The 18,423-nt window shown below is 33.9% G+C and overlaps 1 pseudogene; it reads right to left on the bottom strand.

The window, feature by feature from the left end:
• Positions 1 to 9,541: 9,541 nt before the first annotated feature.
• LOC132047785 (small ribosomal subunit protein mS78 (rPPR3a)-like) lies at positions 9,542 to 17,970 on the bottom strand (annotated as a pseudogene).
• Positions 17,971 to 18,423: the final 453 nt, after the last annotated feature.

Here is an 18,423-nt window from a genome sequence, read left to right as displayed (position 1 = left end):
GTTTCCTTCCACTTTATTTATTTCCCTTTTCGGTACAATTTTTGACAACCCTTAGGTGATTGTTTAAAAAAAAAATTAAAAAAAAATAAGGAAGTTGAATTCTTAAGTTCTGAATTTATTAAATCAATAGAATGCGCATATATATTCACGATGAAAATCTGAATTGATGGTGAGAACTCCTCAGAACTTTTCACGACAAATTAAAAAGTATACTCCCGCCATTTCATTTTTAAGATATTAATGAAGAATAAAAGGGGTAGAACTCCAGGTATTTATATAAAGGATCATTCTTTTTGAGGCCCTTCTCCACCACTGGCAAGGTTAAAAAAGAACAGAAAAAAAGAAAAAAAAAAAGATCATAAGTTTATTATTGCTCCCTTGAAGCTAATGATGACGATGCTAGATCTACAATTAGATTTGAGCTTATATTGCTGAAAATATCACACGACCAACCCATCAGCCTACTTGCAGATTTGAACTATTGTGCTTTACTGATCCATTTTGGAAGAATGAGTCGTGATGCAACAAAATTCTTGCTTATATTAGCTTAATATAGGTTTTGATGAAGTATTAATAACTGGTGATTCTAACAGCAGGCAATTTTATGCAGTGCACACTAACAAGAGGTCTACCTCTGGTCTGGAATGCCAGATACTTTGAAGAGTGAACCTATAAGTTCAAGGGTGCCTACTGTGTTATAACTTATAACCAACTATCTATCTTTAGTTAATAAATGTGTTGTTGGGACTTGGTCAGTAGCAGGAAACCTATGGAATTAGTCAAAGTGCGCATAAGCTGGTCTAAATTAGGCTCTCATGATATTGATATACCTCATATGCCCAGAATGAGATTATTTAAATAGCCTAATTTCATAAGACTAGTAAATTCGTTTTGATACATTTTGGTAGTCAACATGTCATAATGGACCTCAATTTCCTAGAAGCAAAATATTAAGACATTCAATTGAAACATCCCTTAGACCTTAAAATTTCTTAAATCTTTAAGCGCAATTCATAAAATACAATAATAATTCCTAAAAAAATAGTTTAGCCAAAACAATAATGCAAGTAATTAACTACCACATAAAATGCATACCTATTGAAGCGAAGGCAACGAAAGTATATACCGGTATCCCTTATATGATTTGGCCAGTTTCACCAGCTCCTTTGCTTCTTCAAGCTTAGAATGCTCAGCCAAGACATTGACTACCCTCTGCATTGTTGCATTGCGAACAGTAACTTTTGAATCCAAAGCTTTCTTACACAATTCAAGTGCAAAATCAAGATTATCCTTGTCATAAGCGAAATGAATGAGCATCTCAAATGTTGCATTATCTGAAAACTCGGTACAGTCAAACCTCTCTATAACAGCATCCACTACAAGAAAACAGGCTATTAGCTAGAGACCGAATCCCTAGCTAACTTATAAAAATCCTTAGCTAAAGTCATTTTAGCTAGGAAAATGACCCTAGCTGGATTCCGTAGCTAAAACGCGCCTAGCTAAATTTAGCTAGGAATATTAGTCATCCCTAGCTAAATATAGCTTGGACTCTTGCTAGGCAGCCATCCGTAGCAAATGTTAGCTATGGACTAGCCCTAGTTAAACTCCTAGCTGAATTTGTTTAGAGGATGGGAATTATCTTTACAATTAGCTAGGAATATCCCAAGCTAAAATGTTTGTCACTCCCTAGCCATTCTCAAACTAATTTGGTACAGTTTCCGTAAGCTTATAAAGAACGCAATTGTTGTTTTCTGTATAATTTGAATATGATAAGAATGATAACATAAGTCATTCAAGTTGCAACAAATCATTGGTAACTGATATTTATATATAAATCTTGTACAAATGTCTCAAACTGTACCATTCATCTCAAAAAGATGAAGAATGTGTTTACAAATGAGATAATACACGTCTAAAAACATTAATTCTCAATATATTAAGGTTGATCCGAAGGGAAACCACAACCATTGTCTCCATTTATTGTCGTAGTCTTTCCATCTTTACCTCCTTGACTTCAACACTATCTTCATTTCCTTGGTGTACAATTCAAACCCGCCTCCTTTTATTCTTTACAATAAATCTGCAAACAAAACTAAGGTAATTAATTATTATATCAACTAATAAAAATAAAGTTAACAGTGCTTGAATACAACATGGCTTAATATTAAACAGTTTCTAAGAGCACCTTTATATGAACCATCACTTGCACCCACTTATTATTCATAAAGAGATATCGAACCCATTTGAGAGGCAAAAATCAGGGGAAAGAGAGCAACACAGGTCAATTAAGTAAAGAAAAATAAGCTTTTCTACAAAACATAGCAGACAAGGAAGTAACACCAGTATGATATCTTTGATTATCCAACGACTTTGGAGCATCAACAGGAGCTCTAGATCTGGCTCTGCTGAGCGTTTAACTGAAATGACTGGTAAAACTTGAATTAATAATTCAGAGATCACATGTTTGGCTGGAATTGACAGATGACTACTAGATTCTGATTATTTTTACACTTTTTCTCCGGTAGAAGCCCTTGGAAAACAGAACAAGGATTGTTTCATGATAGATCATCATCTATGGGTAATTGTAACTAGTTCATTTCAGAACAAAACCAGCAAACAACCGAAATAAGTGACAGTGGGGAAATATTGAAGCCAATGAAACATTTAATTACAAACCTAAAGGTACTTTGCTCCAAGTATACTGAAGAATTAACAAGAAGCTCAACACTAATAACTTAATGTGAGAAATAACTACTACAACAAATGTGCCTCGGTACCAAACTAATTAGGTCCAGAAGCAAGCAAATATAATCCAGTGAGCACTTCACAATCATATTGTGGAGCAGATCTAGTATTCTCAAGGTTCAGTACTTAAGTTCTTACCGACTTCAGTGACATACTTTAGTTGTAGGCTAAATCACCAGATACACAGCATACAGAAACCCAATTCATACACAACATATGGAGGCAACAATGGATCCATTCTTTTCCCCAAGCACGTTGAAATTTTAAGCATAAATCATATCTAAAAACAACCCATCGCTAAAATGACATCAGTAATTTGGAACAAAATTCTTCTGATTGACAAAATGTGTGTTAACTTAGCTGACTGCTTTGGTATAATAACTTATATTAAAGTCAGAAAGCCCAAAATCAATAGCTTTGTATCAACATTTTCATTTTTAGGGGTGAAAGGGGCGGGCACTTGTAAAAGCATTGTTAACCACAGTATCAAAATGAAATAGAAAGCAAGTAGTCTTTACAGAGAGTAAGAAGTTTCCTATAAACTCGTGCTTCAAGTCATGTTCGAGCATACATTGAAAATGATAAAATGCCACTACACTTAGAATTTGAACAACAATAAGTTTCGCATCATCCTTCAGATATTTACCATCTCTGCAATAGATATAAGACAATGAAATACAAATTGCAAGCACCGGAAGAAGTTTACTTAATTTATTAAAAGCATTCCATTTACCTTGACAATATTCACTCTAGTAATTTTCCTCCTTCACACAATCTGCAGATTCAAAAGTTTAAGGACCATAAGGCACAAAACTATCCTACTGGAGGAGAATACTTCTGCCCATTACTAAATCAAAATATTGACAATCTTGAAGAAAAGTCTAAATAGTGTAGATACGGAACTATGTTAACCCGATTCTGCAACATGGAGTAATCCCAAATAGTAGAATGATACTTCCATTGTTAACTTAGTACAAAACTTTGCTAACCAGGAACAAATCAAAATAATAGCAAAAGCTTTTCCAAATTCATTATTTCCTTAAAGAGGTGATAGGAAAACCACTCTATACTAAGGAAAAAGGCACTGTGAAGGAACCAAAAGCATAAAAAATGTGTCTCTTTTTGTGTTTCTTGGAATGCAATATTATAACAATACAAACTAGATATCTGAGAGCAAGCATGCTTCAAGTAAAAGTAATATGTATGACTTATTTTAAGGAAATACTTCACAATCACTTGACACTAGTTAAAAAGTATAATAACAATTTTAGCTGAAATCAAGTAGAAGTATTCTTCTCTTCCATGTGTATTATAAGTTTCAATAATGCTATACTTACTATACTATAGGCTTATGTTCTTACAGTGTCATCAGTCAGGTAAGGTGCCATTATAATGAAATGTGGTTTTTTTAATCAGTTAATGAATTTAGATATGGTAAGTAGTTCCTTGCTTGTATATCATGTGTATCACATTAATCATTGCAGCTTTTGATTTCATCCTAAGAACAAAATGAAGCATAGGTACATCTGTAGTTATCCAATACTTACCTTATTTAGTAGTAATAAAATACTTACCTTATCCAAAAAGGAACAAAATCATAGATCCCACTATTAATTCTCACATCTTCATCACTTTATCAGAACAGATCTGGAAGAGTAAAGAGAAGACAACTAGTACAGGTTACCTCTGTTTTCAATTAGACACATATTCTTCTTCGCTTATCATGTTGCCCTCTTTGAGAATAATTTTTCTTGGTTTGCCCTAGGAACAATAATTCTTCTTCATTTTCCTCTAAAATCTCAAAAATAACTACTCTGAATAGAAATATAAGAGCAACGAGCTAATAATCAGAAAACCCAAAGAAAACATACACATAGAAACAATTTAAATCACATTATAAAAAGGTGCACTTTCTATATATAAGACAGGAAACACGAATCATTAGAAAAATATTTCCCTTCAATCACTTCTTAGGTCCACATTTAACAATGAATTAAACATTCACAAGAGATCCTGGTGCGAGGAAGCCAGGAAGGTATTGATGAACACTCACAAGAAGACCTCTTTGAAGGTATAGGAGAAAAGCTTACAAGCGACAGCGATAAACAGTTGTGATTTCAACTCGATTTACTGAATTGCAAGACGCTAGTTCGAGTGTTTAGAGGGGATAAAGAGACGTGGAAGAGTGCGTGGGTGTTTAGCGGATTTCAAGGATCGGAGAAAAGAGTATTTCAATTAGAATGAGATTATTAAGGTTTTAAGCGACAACTTCAAAGAATTACGAAAAAGGGCTCAATTTAGGGATTTAACCAGTAAGAATAAATACTGACTTTTAATTTACTAGAAATTAGCTACACATTATCGCTAGCTAGGCTGAATTTTTTGAATTTTTTTTTTTTTTTTTTAACTTCCAAATCCGCTAAAAAGTTGCTAGAGTTTTGGCGGACAATTTCCCAAATTAATGCATTTTTGTAGGGATAATTCAAGAAATTTCTTAGTTATTATGTGATTAAAATTTCGGACTTCAGAATTCAAGCAAAATACTTTTTTCATTTGTAGAGAGTGTCATTGAAAAGTAAAGAGTTATGTTTAAATGTAATATTCAACAATAACAACATACCCAATGTATTCACAAGTGCGAGGAAGCCAGGAAGGTAAGATGATCACAAGAAGACCTCTTTGAAGGTATAGGACCTCTACCTTACAAGCGAGGGATAAAGCTTATTTCAAATCGATTTACGGAATTGCAAAAGAAATATAGTTAATGCGGGATTGTAAGTGAAATAAGACAACAAAATATCAAGATACGTGGGTTTGGAGCAACACAATAAAATACACACCCACATAAGGATAATGATCTACGCGATACCAAAATAATACCACTACGAAAAGGAGAGAGAGATGGAAAGGTAAGCCCCCTACCTCCCTCACAGTAAGATAAATACGACGAAAGTCAACTACCTACTAACTTTCTATTTTAGTCCCCGACCTCCAAATTTGGATATCTATATATTTATATATATATCAATATACTAAAAAGTTGCTAAGTTGTGTCATGTCCCGTCTAATCATCCCCCCCCCCCCCCCCCCCCCCAAAAAAAATTCTTCGTTATTACCTTACCTCTCCTAATTCCTACCGCCGCTTATCTCTCACACATCCTCTTCACATGTCTAAACCATCTCGCCCGCTCCCTCATCTTGTCCGCCATGAGGCCACTCCGACCTTGTCCCGTATATCTTCATTCCTAATCATATCTCTCTCCGGTATGACCACACATCTATCCGAGCATCCACGTTGCTACCTTCATCTTCTGAACGTGAACGTTCTTGACTGGTTAGCATTTTGCCCCATACACTATACTGGTCTAACCACCACTCTGTAGAACTTCCTCTTTTGGGTATAACTTGTGCTTCGATCTTCACTTCCACATCTGTCGCTTGCATCACGTCACTGAACTTGCATTCACTCCGTCTTAGTCCTGCTTAACTTGAAACCTTTCGATTCGAAGGTCGTTCTCAAAACTTTCAGGCTATCGTTAACTCCACTGAGCGTCTCGTCAATCAAAACTATATCATCTATAAATAACATACACCACATCATCTCCTCATGAACAAAAATAGTAGCGTAGATATTGATTAAGAAATTTTATTAGCATTAAGAACACGTCTCTTTGCTTTGATATAATCTCCGCACTGACATTCCAAAAAAATTGTTATGAACACTTATGATGAAGCTTTCCTAAGAGGCTTAGCCAAAATGCCCCCCCCCCCCCCCCCCGCCCGCGCGCGCTCCCCGCTCCCGCTTGATTCCAAGGCTTTAGCCTTGACTTGTTGACATATTCTTGTGGTGCATTTCATATGTTGGGTTTTGTTCATGGACGCAGAAAAATAGTACGGACATGTCGGGCCGTCCGCACTAAGCATCGCTCTCGCGCACATATTCCAATCCTCAAGTTTGACATTTGCCTTGTACCTGCGCACATTGCTTGCTATTTGCCCAGTAGGGAAGCTCTTAAGTCCTTGGTCTTTGTCATGTGTGTTTTCATAATATGCCCACGATTGTCTCATGACATTGCCAAACATAGCCCTCACGATATACTTCCATCCCGCATATTGTAGTGTCACCCCCTGACAATATGTGTAACAACGAACCCTTGCTGGCAAGAATAAACCGTTGTATTAAAGCAATCGTAGGTTGTAGTATATACACCACATCATCTTTGGTTAAAACCAAACCAAAACCGAAAATTTAATTAAGAAATAAAAAAAAACCGCATTTTTTTGGTTTGGTTTGGTTTAATTTTAAATTTGAAAAAACCGATAATATTTGGTTTGGTGTGGTTATAGTAAAAAATAACCGAATAAATAACCGAACCAAACCGATAATTATATACATAAAATTTATAATTATTTATATGTATAATATTAACTTTTCATAAATAATTAAAGATATTTTATACCTTTTAATTATTAATTTAATTTTGGTCTACTTATTTTTAAGCGCCCATGTCTTAAAAGAATATTTATTTTCCTAAATAACAATCCAAGCCCAACTCTAATAAGTCGTAAGCATAAGGATAAAAAGTAAAAATCCTACTATCTCTTTTCATTTTACATTGCCATCAACATGTATTTCGCAAAGAAAGTTCGCCGCTTTTGGGCCGTGAGGAAAAAAGTCCTTGGTAAGAAATTTGAAGAATGTAGAGAGAATATTTGAATTGTCACGGCTAGTCATAAATTGAAAAACCGAACCAAACCGACAATAACCAAACCGTGGTTATTATTTTACTTGGTTTGGTTATGGTTTTAGACAACGAAAACCGACTAAATTGGTAATGGTTTTATTAAAGCAAAACCGTAGGTCACTACGAACACCCCTAGGTTGAAGTGGTTCTAGTGGTGGACAAAAAGAGCAATATTGGGGATTCAGAGATAAAAGGGTTCAACGGGTTAAGGCGTTCGGAGTCTTTGTTCCATATTTTTATATTTATTGTTTTATTTCTTTTTTTTCCTTTTCCTACTTTAGTGTGAATTATACAAACTACCGACGTTAAAGAGAATAAACACTAAATTACACGGAACAAAACCAAAAGATTCAACATAAAAATAAATAAATAAATAGATTTAAAGAATTAATTTATCCACTTTACGCGACACACTTTTCGTTTATTAGTTTTTCCCTATAATTATTACACTATCTCATATTTAAAATCAACTAAATTTAAACTTCTTATTTTACCCTTGATGAGATGATTTACAGTCACTCAGAATGTCTATGGTTTGTTTTAGACGAAAAAAATCATAAATCCTTAGTTCTTTTTTAAAGTCCTTGCCCTATCAAACACCGCACATAGATTAGAATGAATGGAGTAAATATAGAGAAATATAGTAAGTTTCAATGAGAAATCCAAAAATGGTTATTGAACTCATATTATCATCGTCTATACATTTTTTCTTTATAATAATTTCAATATAATAATAATAATAATAATAATAATAATAATTTTTAGAGATTAGTTATGGAGTTCATCAGTAGAAAAAAAAAATAATAATAATAATTTGTTAGAGATTAGTTATGGAGTTCATCCCAGCTAAAAAGAATTGACCAAAAAATAGCATTATCTTAGAAATCCTGCTAAAGTTTAGCTATAAATTTGGCTAGGAAACGTCCTAGCTACTTTTTAGCTAGCGATTAGCTACGGGTTGTGTTCCTAGCTAAATCACAATCTTTTGAGAAAGACTTTTAGCGCCAAAATAGAATTCCCGCTAAAATTTAGCTAGGAAAATTCCCAAGCTAACATATTGCTAGGGATTAGCCACGGATTGTATCCTAGCTAAACCACAATCATTTGGAAAAAGAAAATTAGCACCAAATTAGAATTCCTGTTAAAAATTAGCTACAGATTTTGCTAGGAAAATGTTCTAGCTAAATTTTAGCTGGAATTAGCCTAATAATTCCTAGCTATATTCTAACTATATTTTCAGTCGAATTTTTTTGCAAGGAAATGAGACTTTTCTAGCTAAATACCTAGCTAATGTTGAATATTAGCTACGGATATGGATTTCCTAGCTAAAATCCCTAGCAAATAGCCTGTTCTCTTGTAGTGATCGCTAGGTCCGAAATTTTTTGGCTGTCATGGAGAATGGCTATTATACACATACAACAGCATTGACATTTAGATAATATTCGCTGTTATAGACAAAAAAGATGCATAAAATTTGATTTTTCATTTTTAATTTTTAAATTCTAAGCTTAATTACACTTTTTATAAAGAAGGAAATCTTTTAATGATGAAAATATACATATTCAAATGATATACTTTGTCATAAATAGTGTATTAAAGTATCAAATATTTGATCAAAATCTCTACACTTATTATTGGTAATCATGGATATTCTATTTTTATAAAGATGGGTAATTATTATATTACCAAAAAAAAGAAGATAGCTATCATATGGGGGGTAATTTTACAAAGAGCGTACTGTTATAAATTTGAGACGTTGTTGTTATAGTTAAAATGCTGTTATAGAGAAGTAAAATATAACAATAAAAAGTCGGTTCCGAAAAAACTTAACTGTTATAGAGAGATGTTGTTATATACGGATGCTGTTATAGAGAGATCCGACTGTATTTCAAACAACAAGTGAAAATTTGAAATTCTGGATACACACTAGTCACAAATACCTTTCCTTTCTAAATGGCCTAAACTACCTTGTTATGACAATAAACATTAATAAACTCAAGATACATAAATGCAGATATCAACATCTAATTCCACAACTAGCATCCTTTAAAATGCTTCTCTCCATGTTGTAAGTATGTTTCCTTCGACGAATAGGAATCTACAGAATCTTGACATCCAAGCTACTAGTATTTATTACTATTTCAAGAGACTATAGGAACCACAACCGATGTTTAGATCCTCATATTTGATTGCATGTTTACAGGCAAAATGTCACATACTTCACCTAAATGCAACAACCTAAATTTTCTATAGAGCACAATTCCTCAAACCTTTCATCACTTCATATCAAGGCAAGATCAAGCTTGTCAAAAGCTCAAGCAAACGACCAAAAGATTAAAACATAGATATGCAAAGGCAAAGAAAGCTCGTAATGGAAGCTCTTATAAGACTGGGCCAACTTAACCAGCTCTTTCGCATTTTCAACCTTAGAATGCTCAACCAAGCCATCGACAACCCTCTGCATTAGATTGTTATGAATATCTTTGCGTGAATGTATTGCTTCCTTGCCCAAATGCAGTGCAAAATCAAAATCGTGGGCGCTATAAGCAAACTTAGTAAGCATTGTAAACAATTTATAATCCGGAAGTCATCCACTTTGCATCATCTTCTCATACCACATTTTAGCATCATATCCTCCAGATTCCTCACTCTCCCACACATTTTTATCATAGCACTATAACTGAACGTGTCCGGTTTGAAACCCTTATTAACAATCTCCTCGAAGAACTGAATCTCCTTTGAAACCTCGTTAGCTTTGACCAAACTAATTAATTTAATATTATAACTGCATAGATCAGGGACAATATTTCTCTTTTCCATCATGATCCACAAACTTGCAACTTCAGTAAACCTTTTATTTTCATGAAATGCGGTTAATAATGTGTTACAAGTCACAGTATTCAGCTTAATCCCATGTTTTTCAATCTCCTCCACTAAATACACAGCAAATCCAACGAACCAACCTTACACAGGGCCTTAATCGCGGTGTTATACGATACTATATCAGGCTCAATGGACAATTTCGTTGGCAATTCACGAAACAAGTCACCAATTTGATTATATCTCTCTGATTTAAGATATGCTTCGAGAAGGGCATCTAAGGAAAAGACAGTGCGGGGACAATTTAGTTGAGGCCAGTTGACGTGCATGATTATACATTTTGACTTTCCCATAAAGACGAACGACAAAAGACTCGTTACGAATATCTGGAAATCTTTTTTGATGTTCGATGATGTCTGTAATGCCGGAGAAGTGGTAAGTTGGCGAATGGCGGTTTCGTAATGGAAGCATTTGCATCGGAAGTTGGGACATTCAGATGATATTTTGAAGGAGTCTACAATTGCTTGGGTGGTGGGTGTTGAACAAGTAATGGTGGGTGATTTAATCAAATCCTTATAATGTGGGGATTCGAACCCTCACTAATAAAGTGAAAATTCAGGTAGCCAACCAAATGAGCTACTAAGTCCCTACTTAGTAATCAAGATGTTTAAGGAGAAAAAAAAATGATAATTTAGATAAATACTCTAATTATAGTTATTAAATAACTTTCTTAAAGCGTGTGCGAAAATCTTAAACACATATAATATGTGCACATTGAGTACTGGATAGTTCATTATTTGTCATATTTTAACTGTTGCTTTAACTCTTTTCATATCCATTAAAAAAATAATAAGAATAAAGTATATTTCTATTTAATTAAAGTAAGTTTTTTTTATTTTAAATACTTTGCATTTTAATTTTAAATACTTTGCATTCTTTTTTTAATTTTAAATCTTTGCATTCTTCTTTAATATTAAGGGTATAATAGGAAAAAATTGTCAAACTTTAATCTTGAATTTCTAAAGTGACATTTACTTTGAATGTTTTTTTAAGCCAAAGTAATTGTTAAATTGAGATGAAGTATTACTCCCTTCGGATCAAAAAAAGTGTCCACTTAACCTTTTTTCCTTGAGTAAAAAAGACTCCACTTATAAAATCAAGAAAGAATTTATCTTATTTTTTTAGATTTGCCTCTATTAAGTGTTATGTGATCGAATCCCAATACCTATTAACTAGGAGTAATTTAGTCAAATTATCTCTTTTTGTCTAAAAATTAGTATTTTCTTAAGGGGTGTGCAAATGGCTAAGTGAACACTTTTTTTGATCCGGGAGTACTAAATTACATCTTTCACAAATTTATGTGCATTTGTTAACTTATTGTTGCAACAATTTCCATTGTAAATTTTTTACAGATATGCTATAGCAAGATAACAGGTGGCCAGGACTGGAGACTTCCAAAATAATTGGACTGTGACATGTCATCACAGATAAGGTATAATACGAGGTTAAGCAATCTTCTCTCTCATATAACCCGATAAAAGCTTTGGAAAAGGGTCAAAAATACCCCTCTACTTTGGAAAAGGGGATAAAAATATCCTCCAAACTTTTTGGCCAAAAATATCTCATCCTTAAAGTTTTCAAATATACCCCTGTCTTGACGGAAATTATCCCCCAAAATAACCGCTCCATCATTTTTGAAACCCGACCCAACTAAATAATAACCCATAAAATCCCCTTATTCTCCCAATACGTAGGTTTGAAGTTTGAGGGAATTGGGGGAATAAAGGGATCTTATGGGTTATTATTTAGTTGGGTCGGGTTTAAATGATGGAACGGGTTTAAATAATGATTTCGGGTTATTTTAGGGGATAATTTTAAGACAAGTGGATATTTGAAAACTTTATGAGAGGGTATTTTGATCCAAAAAAGTTCGGATATCATTTTTTTTTCCAAAGTAGAGGGGTATTTTTGACCCTTTTCCCTTAATTAAATAACTAGTCCAAGAAAGATTCATGAATAGATCCGAAATGTCTTCACTTTGCATAGCTCTTTCTTACGGAATACGTTAAGAATAACCAGTTCTATCATGGGTACATTCATTTCACAAAAATTGCTGCAAAAAACAAAATAAAAGAAAAGAAAATTAAAGGTTTTTACAATTGCACATATCTTTGAAGTAACTCGATCCCTTCAAGATCAACGAAAGTATATTTCGCATTCAAACAATTAATAGAACCTTTCAAAAGTTTGTAGTGGGTTCTAATTGTTACTTAATTTTTTCTCTAATGCAGTACTGACATAAAATGTTTATTTAGATTTCTGTTTCAGAATTACAAACTTTTCTTTTCATCCCTGCTAAAAAAGAGTAGGAGTTTTCGTATTTAGACCAGTTGGTCATAAGTCATAACGTGCGTCATAGTATGGACAAAATATACTTAAATCCTCCAAATTTTTCTACTATTTTTTATTTATTTGTGTGATAAGTTAAGGGGTCAAAGTGAATCTATTAATAATTGAAGAGGGCTAATGGAAATATGAAAATTTTAGGAGTAAAAATGACAAGATTAAAAATTAAAGGACAAGAATGGAAGTATAGAAAAATAAATGGACACCACGTTACCAATAGAATTTAAATTCTATACAATGATAGTGCAAAAAATATTTATACGGGTCATTTAAAATTTAATTCTATTTAATAAGCATTCATTTTCTCATTTAAAGGCTTTAGGCTGATTTTTTCTTATAAGGATTCTTAATCTTATATACACATTGTATCAATCTTATTTTTCCACTTCAGAATAAAATTGGATTATTTCAAATGTATGAGACTATTTTGGCATGTCCATAGCTATAATTTTTAATTCCAAATAAGTCTCTGCTTATCAAATTTGAAGGTTTGAAGTTTGGGAAATAATTTATTTTAAGTTTTCATTCACATAATTTTTATTTTTTTAAGTGGTTATTTTTAAACATAATTTCAACTTCCAAATACTTTTATAAGCTGCAACATATTTTGTTCGAAAAACTTCAACTATTTTCTACCAACCAAACGAACATGAGAAAATAAGTAAGAAATTCACTTATTTTCTACTACCCAAACAAACATGAGAAAATAAGTAGAAATTCACTTATTTTCCAAGAATACAGTTTACAGGAAAACATTTTCCTCCATACTGAACACACCCTAAATCATGTTCAGATGGCTACTTAGTGGCAGATATTTGAGATGATTAGACAATTAGAATTTCAAAAAGTACTGCTTTAACTTTGAATATTTCCTTAAAACATTATCAATTTTAGATGAGCAAAGTTAGCGAATACCTCATTTGCAGAAACTAAGATAGTCAACATAATGTGCAAGATGGTTCCAATAGCTACGTTACAAAAGTTCTATCTAAAAACAAAAAAAAAAAAGTATAATAGACTTTACGCCTCTTATTGATATTTAATTTTAGGCCACATAATTGAGCGGTCCCGGGCAGAATTGTCCATTTTACATACAAACACATACTATGAACTGTATGAGGTAACATTATTTTTGTACATCAATGATTCAATAAAACCGCTTTCGAGATGCATCAAAATAAACGTGTCCAAAAAAAACCTACGTACAATCACATTGTTTAGGTAGTGTTGACCACACATTGATTAAATAGAATCTTTTTTAACGCTTCTAGCATCCTATAAATTGGAATGCCAGAGATTATTTTATTTCAACAGCTAAACAAATAGTACCACTAATTTCCCATAAAACAAAGTTCTGCAATACAATGTCGCCTGTTTTCAACAATCCAAATGTCCTTCAAGAGAAGGTACATTAGATCAAATTAAAATTGTGTATTCCTGGTATTGTTTATGAAAATTATTATATATTTCTCTTTACGAGTTAGTTTAAGTTACATACTCTCACCGAGTAAAAAGTTACTACAATAATATCCGTGCAATCTGGCTGGTTCTAGTAGATTATTATTCTATTTTTAAGATTATTGTATCGGGTTTAACATGAAAAGTTACACACTAATGTAAATTAATTAAACTTGATAGTGTACAAATTATTTAAAGTCGCTACAAAGTGATACAACGTTGCGATACCAAGTTCATTTGAACTCATTACTTTCAACTTAGGGCATGGGTTCATGTGTAAAAATTCACTAAAGTTATAACAACTAATATATCTGAACACATAATTTTTAAAATACTATGGGTTCAATACTTAAAACCTTAAAAATTGAATTCGTAAAATTTAAATCCTGGATCTGCGTAACTCTTCTTTTGATTACATGGCATTCCATTTGACAGGACGTGAAATACGCAAAGAAGGTCGAGCAAGTTGAGAAATATCTAGACATCGTCAAAGAACAAAATCAATTACAAGCTTTGGTGGTCATAGATACCATTCAGCAACTTGGCCTCGACCACCTTTTCCACCAGCAAATTCAATTGATTCTTGAGCAACAATTTCTGAAAACTAAAACCACTCATTTCTACCGTCATTCTGATCTCTACGAGGTTTCACTTGGTTTTCGACTATTAAGACAAGAGGGTTCACAATGTCCATGCAGGTGATTATGTTTCAACCTTTTGTCATGCTTTAATTACTTTTCCAAAATCTTCTCAAAAGAACTTTTGAGTATATTTAGTTAGATTTAAATTGTATACGGTGATCGTGTCAAAAAAAGTTCTTGTGACAGTTTGTTAGTTTTTCTTTTATCAAGCTACAAATTAGTAATGTTCATCATAACAATTTACTCCTAAATACCTTATAAGTGACTTGATTTTGAAAATGTTTTTTTTACCCATTAATGTTTAGAAATGAAAATCTTATTTAAGAATACAAGCTAAATATATACACAGATTGTGTAAAAAAAAATTACACCACTATATTTTCCAAGTTAACATATTAGATTTGATATAACGAGTTACACCTTGTTGTACATCAACACAATCTAATTATTTGAAAAAATCTATACACGATCGGTGCGCAAACTGTTGACTGATTATTTAAACATGTAATATACAAAGGTGTTCAACAACTTCAAAGGAGAGAATGAAACTTTTCAAGATGAATTAAGACAAGATTTGAAGGTATTGATGGCCTTGCATGAAGCCACTCATCTCGGTATTAAAGGAGAAGGCATACTAGTTGAAGCTGCTCAATTTAGTGGTGAGTGTGATAGAACTTATGAGTTCACCCTTTTAGAGTTCATCACCTTAAAGTTCACCAAAACAGTCTAAGGGACCAGGTCCTTAACTTATTTTCATAGATAGAAATAGAAAGCAAATAAGACAAGATATTTACGTGCAAAACTCCTTGCTCAAGGGATTAAAAACAATGCCCTACCCAGGTGGGATTTCCAACTTCACTAACCGATCAACTTCGTTACAACCTATTGCAACCTAGAATTAAACTCTTAATCCCAACCCTTACAATACACCTATTGTAAGCACCTTTACAATAACTCCATCGCAAAGCTCTAAGTCTTGACTACCTCTAGCCAATGACCCCATTGATACTCAGCTAACTCTAACCAAGAAAATAAAGTTACAAAGATTGAAATCTGTCCTACTACGGTGCTTCTTGACAGGCACTGTAGGAATACAAATTAAGAGCATAAAACAAGACTTAACTATCCTAGGACTTCAGATGTCTTCAGTGGTAGGAACTGGTCCCTTGGATTGTTGAGATCTTGTTCTTCTGGGCACCTTGTGGAACGTAGCCGCCACACTTGAGCGAATTATATCTTTTTAGATTTGCAAGTGTTGGGTCAAATTAATCCTAACATATTATATATATATATATATATATATATATATATATATATATATATATATATATATATGAGACCAAAGTAGAGAGCATGTGAGAAGCATGTGGCCATGAATACTGACTTCTCAAGGGCTTTTAATTCCCATCATACATACAACAGTCTTTACTTTGCGATTCTACTGAACAATGCGAAACTTTTACTTGTTAAGTACCGCGGAGTACTCTCATGGTACCTGATGGAAGACCTGGTCCTTGGATCTTTTGTCAATCATCAAAACTTATGAACTATTGTAACTCATCAATTTCCCCCTTTTTGATGATGACAAACTTGTAATTGATGTTACCCCTGAGGACTTGACTAATAACATCAAGTGCAGTATAAAAAGATGGATTATCAATATCAATACTGTATAGTATCAATATTGATGATTGTCCCATTCCCCCTAACGACCAGGCTTCTTTTTCATCGCAAGCTTAGCATTATTCTTCCATACCCATAATAATAGAAGACTCTTTTCATAGCAAGTTGCTAAAGATGGATTTAGCACTTGTAGAAATACAGCACTTATTACGAGCATTAGTTTAAACGCCACAACACTATACGCAATTCTCGCCACAACACTATACGCACAAAGACACCCCACACACACAAAAAACCCACACTCTAACATGAATTTGATTGTCTCCCATTCCCCCTTTTGGCGTCATCGAAAAGAGGGATTAGCACGGACATAAAGAAATTTAGTGATATTGACTCATAGCCACGTGGGCAACACAACAGGAGCAACAATGGTAACAGCATAGCCAAAGAAAAATAAGCATTGCACAGTTAGAATAAATCCCCACAAAAAGAGTCACATTAAAGAGTAGTAGTTTGAAAGCACAAGATATGATAGTTTTAAAGAGTCAAAATAAGCAATGTCAAAAACCAAGACAGATATCAACAAAAATGGAGAAATAAGATAGGGGCAGGACTGGGGTTGGAGAAGATTTAGCGAGAGAAGGCTTTGAGGACTGTTCTTTGGTCTGCGAATTATCTGGTCGCGAAGCTCATCCAGCTTGTTTCTCAGTTCTTCATTCTCAGTTCTCAGCTTAGAATTTGCAGCGATCAGTTCCATGATGGGACCAGGTTCCTGAGCTCCAGCAGCCAGTTGTGTCTTCAGAACGACAATCTCAGCTTGAAGCCTTTCAATCTCGGCAACGGCCTGCTCCTCTGCCTCTATCAGATTGGAGATGGTTAATTGTTCCCAAGTCCCCTTTTTCTTTCCAAGCACTCACAATCTTCCAAGGTCCCTACGGTGACCATTTGTTTTCTAGTCCCCATAGTTGCCTTCCTAGTCTTAACATTGAAATACTCAAACACTTTAGTTAAGAAAAACCCATATGGAAGACTATGCTTTCCCTCTCTAGCATTAACCACTTTTATCATATGCTCAATAATTATAGCAGGCAGACTTATACACTAAAAATTTGCTAGCGCTTCAATAAGGACCAGGTCCGCTATTGAAGCAATACATCGCCTTTCCGCCCTTGGAAGTAGTGCTTTGTTAACAATTTCAAATAGGAGCTGATATTCATGCTGAAGTTGTTTCTTATAAAGCCTCTTCCCGGATTCTTGGTACACTCCCTTTTTACAATCAGATCCTTGAAAGTTTGTGATATCTCCTCTCGTATCGATTTTAATCCATCAATTGGTACATCAACAATTTTTCCCAACTCTGCTTCATCCATTTTGAAATCCATCTCATTCACTGTCATAACTAAGGTAGAATCATCAGTATATACCAACGAAGTATACAACTTACTTACTTCATCTTCAAAGACACTTGGAGCAGGAGAGGCAAACAGATGCTCCCACTTTTGGAAATCCAAAATCTCCAGTAACTCTCTCATTCCATTTTTCTCTGCGATATCAGGATCAACAACCCTTCCAAATAACACCTTTTGATTGAACTTCCGGGTAAAATTCCCTCACCCAGGTTTCATTGCAAAACCCGGGATCCTCAACCAAATGGTTCCACTTGATTCGATCTAATCGAGCAAGAAAATTCGAAGTCCGTTTGTCCACGTTGGTCATGTCGAAGCCCTGCTCTAATAGTAAGGACATGGGAAGCTGCTGCAAGTATAATTGTTTACTCTCAGGAGTTGGAAGTTTCTAGTTCGCGGGAACCTCCTCCCCACCTTGAACTTGTTGAATTTCTTCTTAGTTCCGTGACATCTTACTTGCAAAGGATTTAGGAAATTTTTAGATTCACATCTTAACGATTTTGTATCGATCTAGAAGAGAATAGTTTGAAGTACCAAATAAAATCCCTCCCGTCACGAATGCGTTGCCCGGCAGAAACT

This window comes from Lycium ferocissimum, chromosome 2 (genome assembly GCF_029784015.1).
Source record: "Lycium ferocissimum isolate CSIRO_LF1 chromosome 2, AGI_CSIRO_Lferr_CH_V1, whole genome shotgun sequence".
Taxonomy (NCBI): Eukaryota; Viridiplantae; Streptophyta; class Magnoliopsida; order Solanales; family Solanaceae; genus Lycium; species Lycium ferocissimum.
The sequence above is the reverse complement of the archived record's forward strand: the minus strand, read 5'-3'. Positions and strand labels throughout refer to the sequence as shown.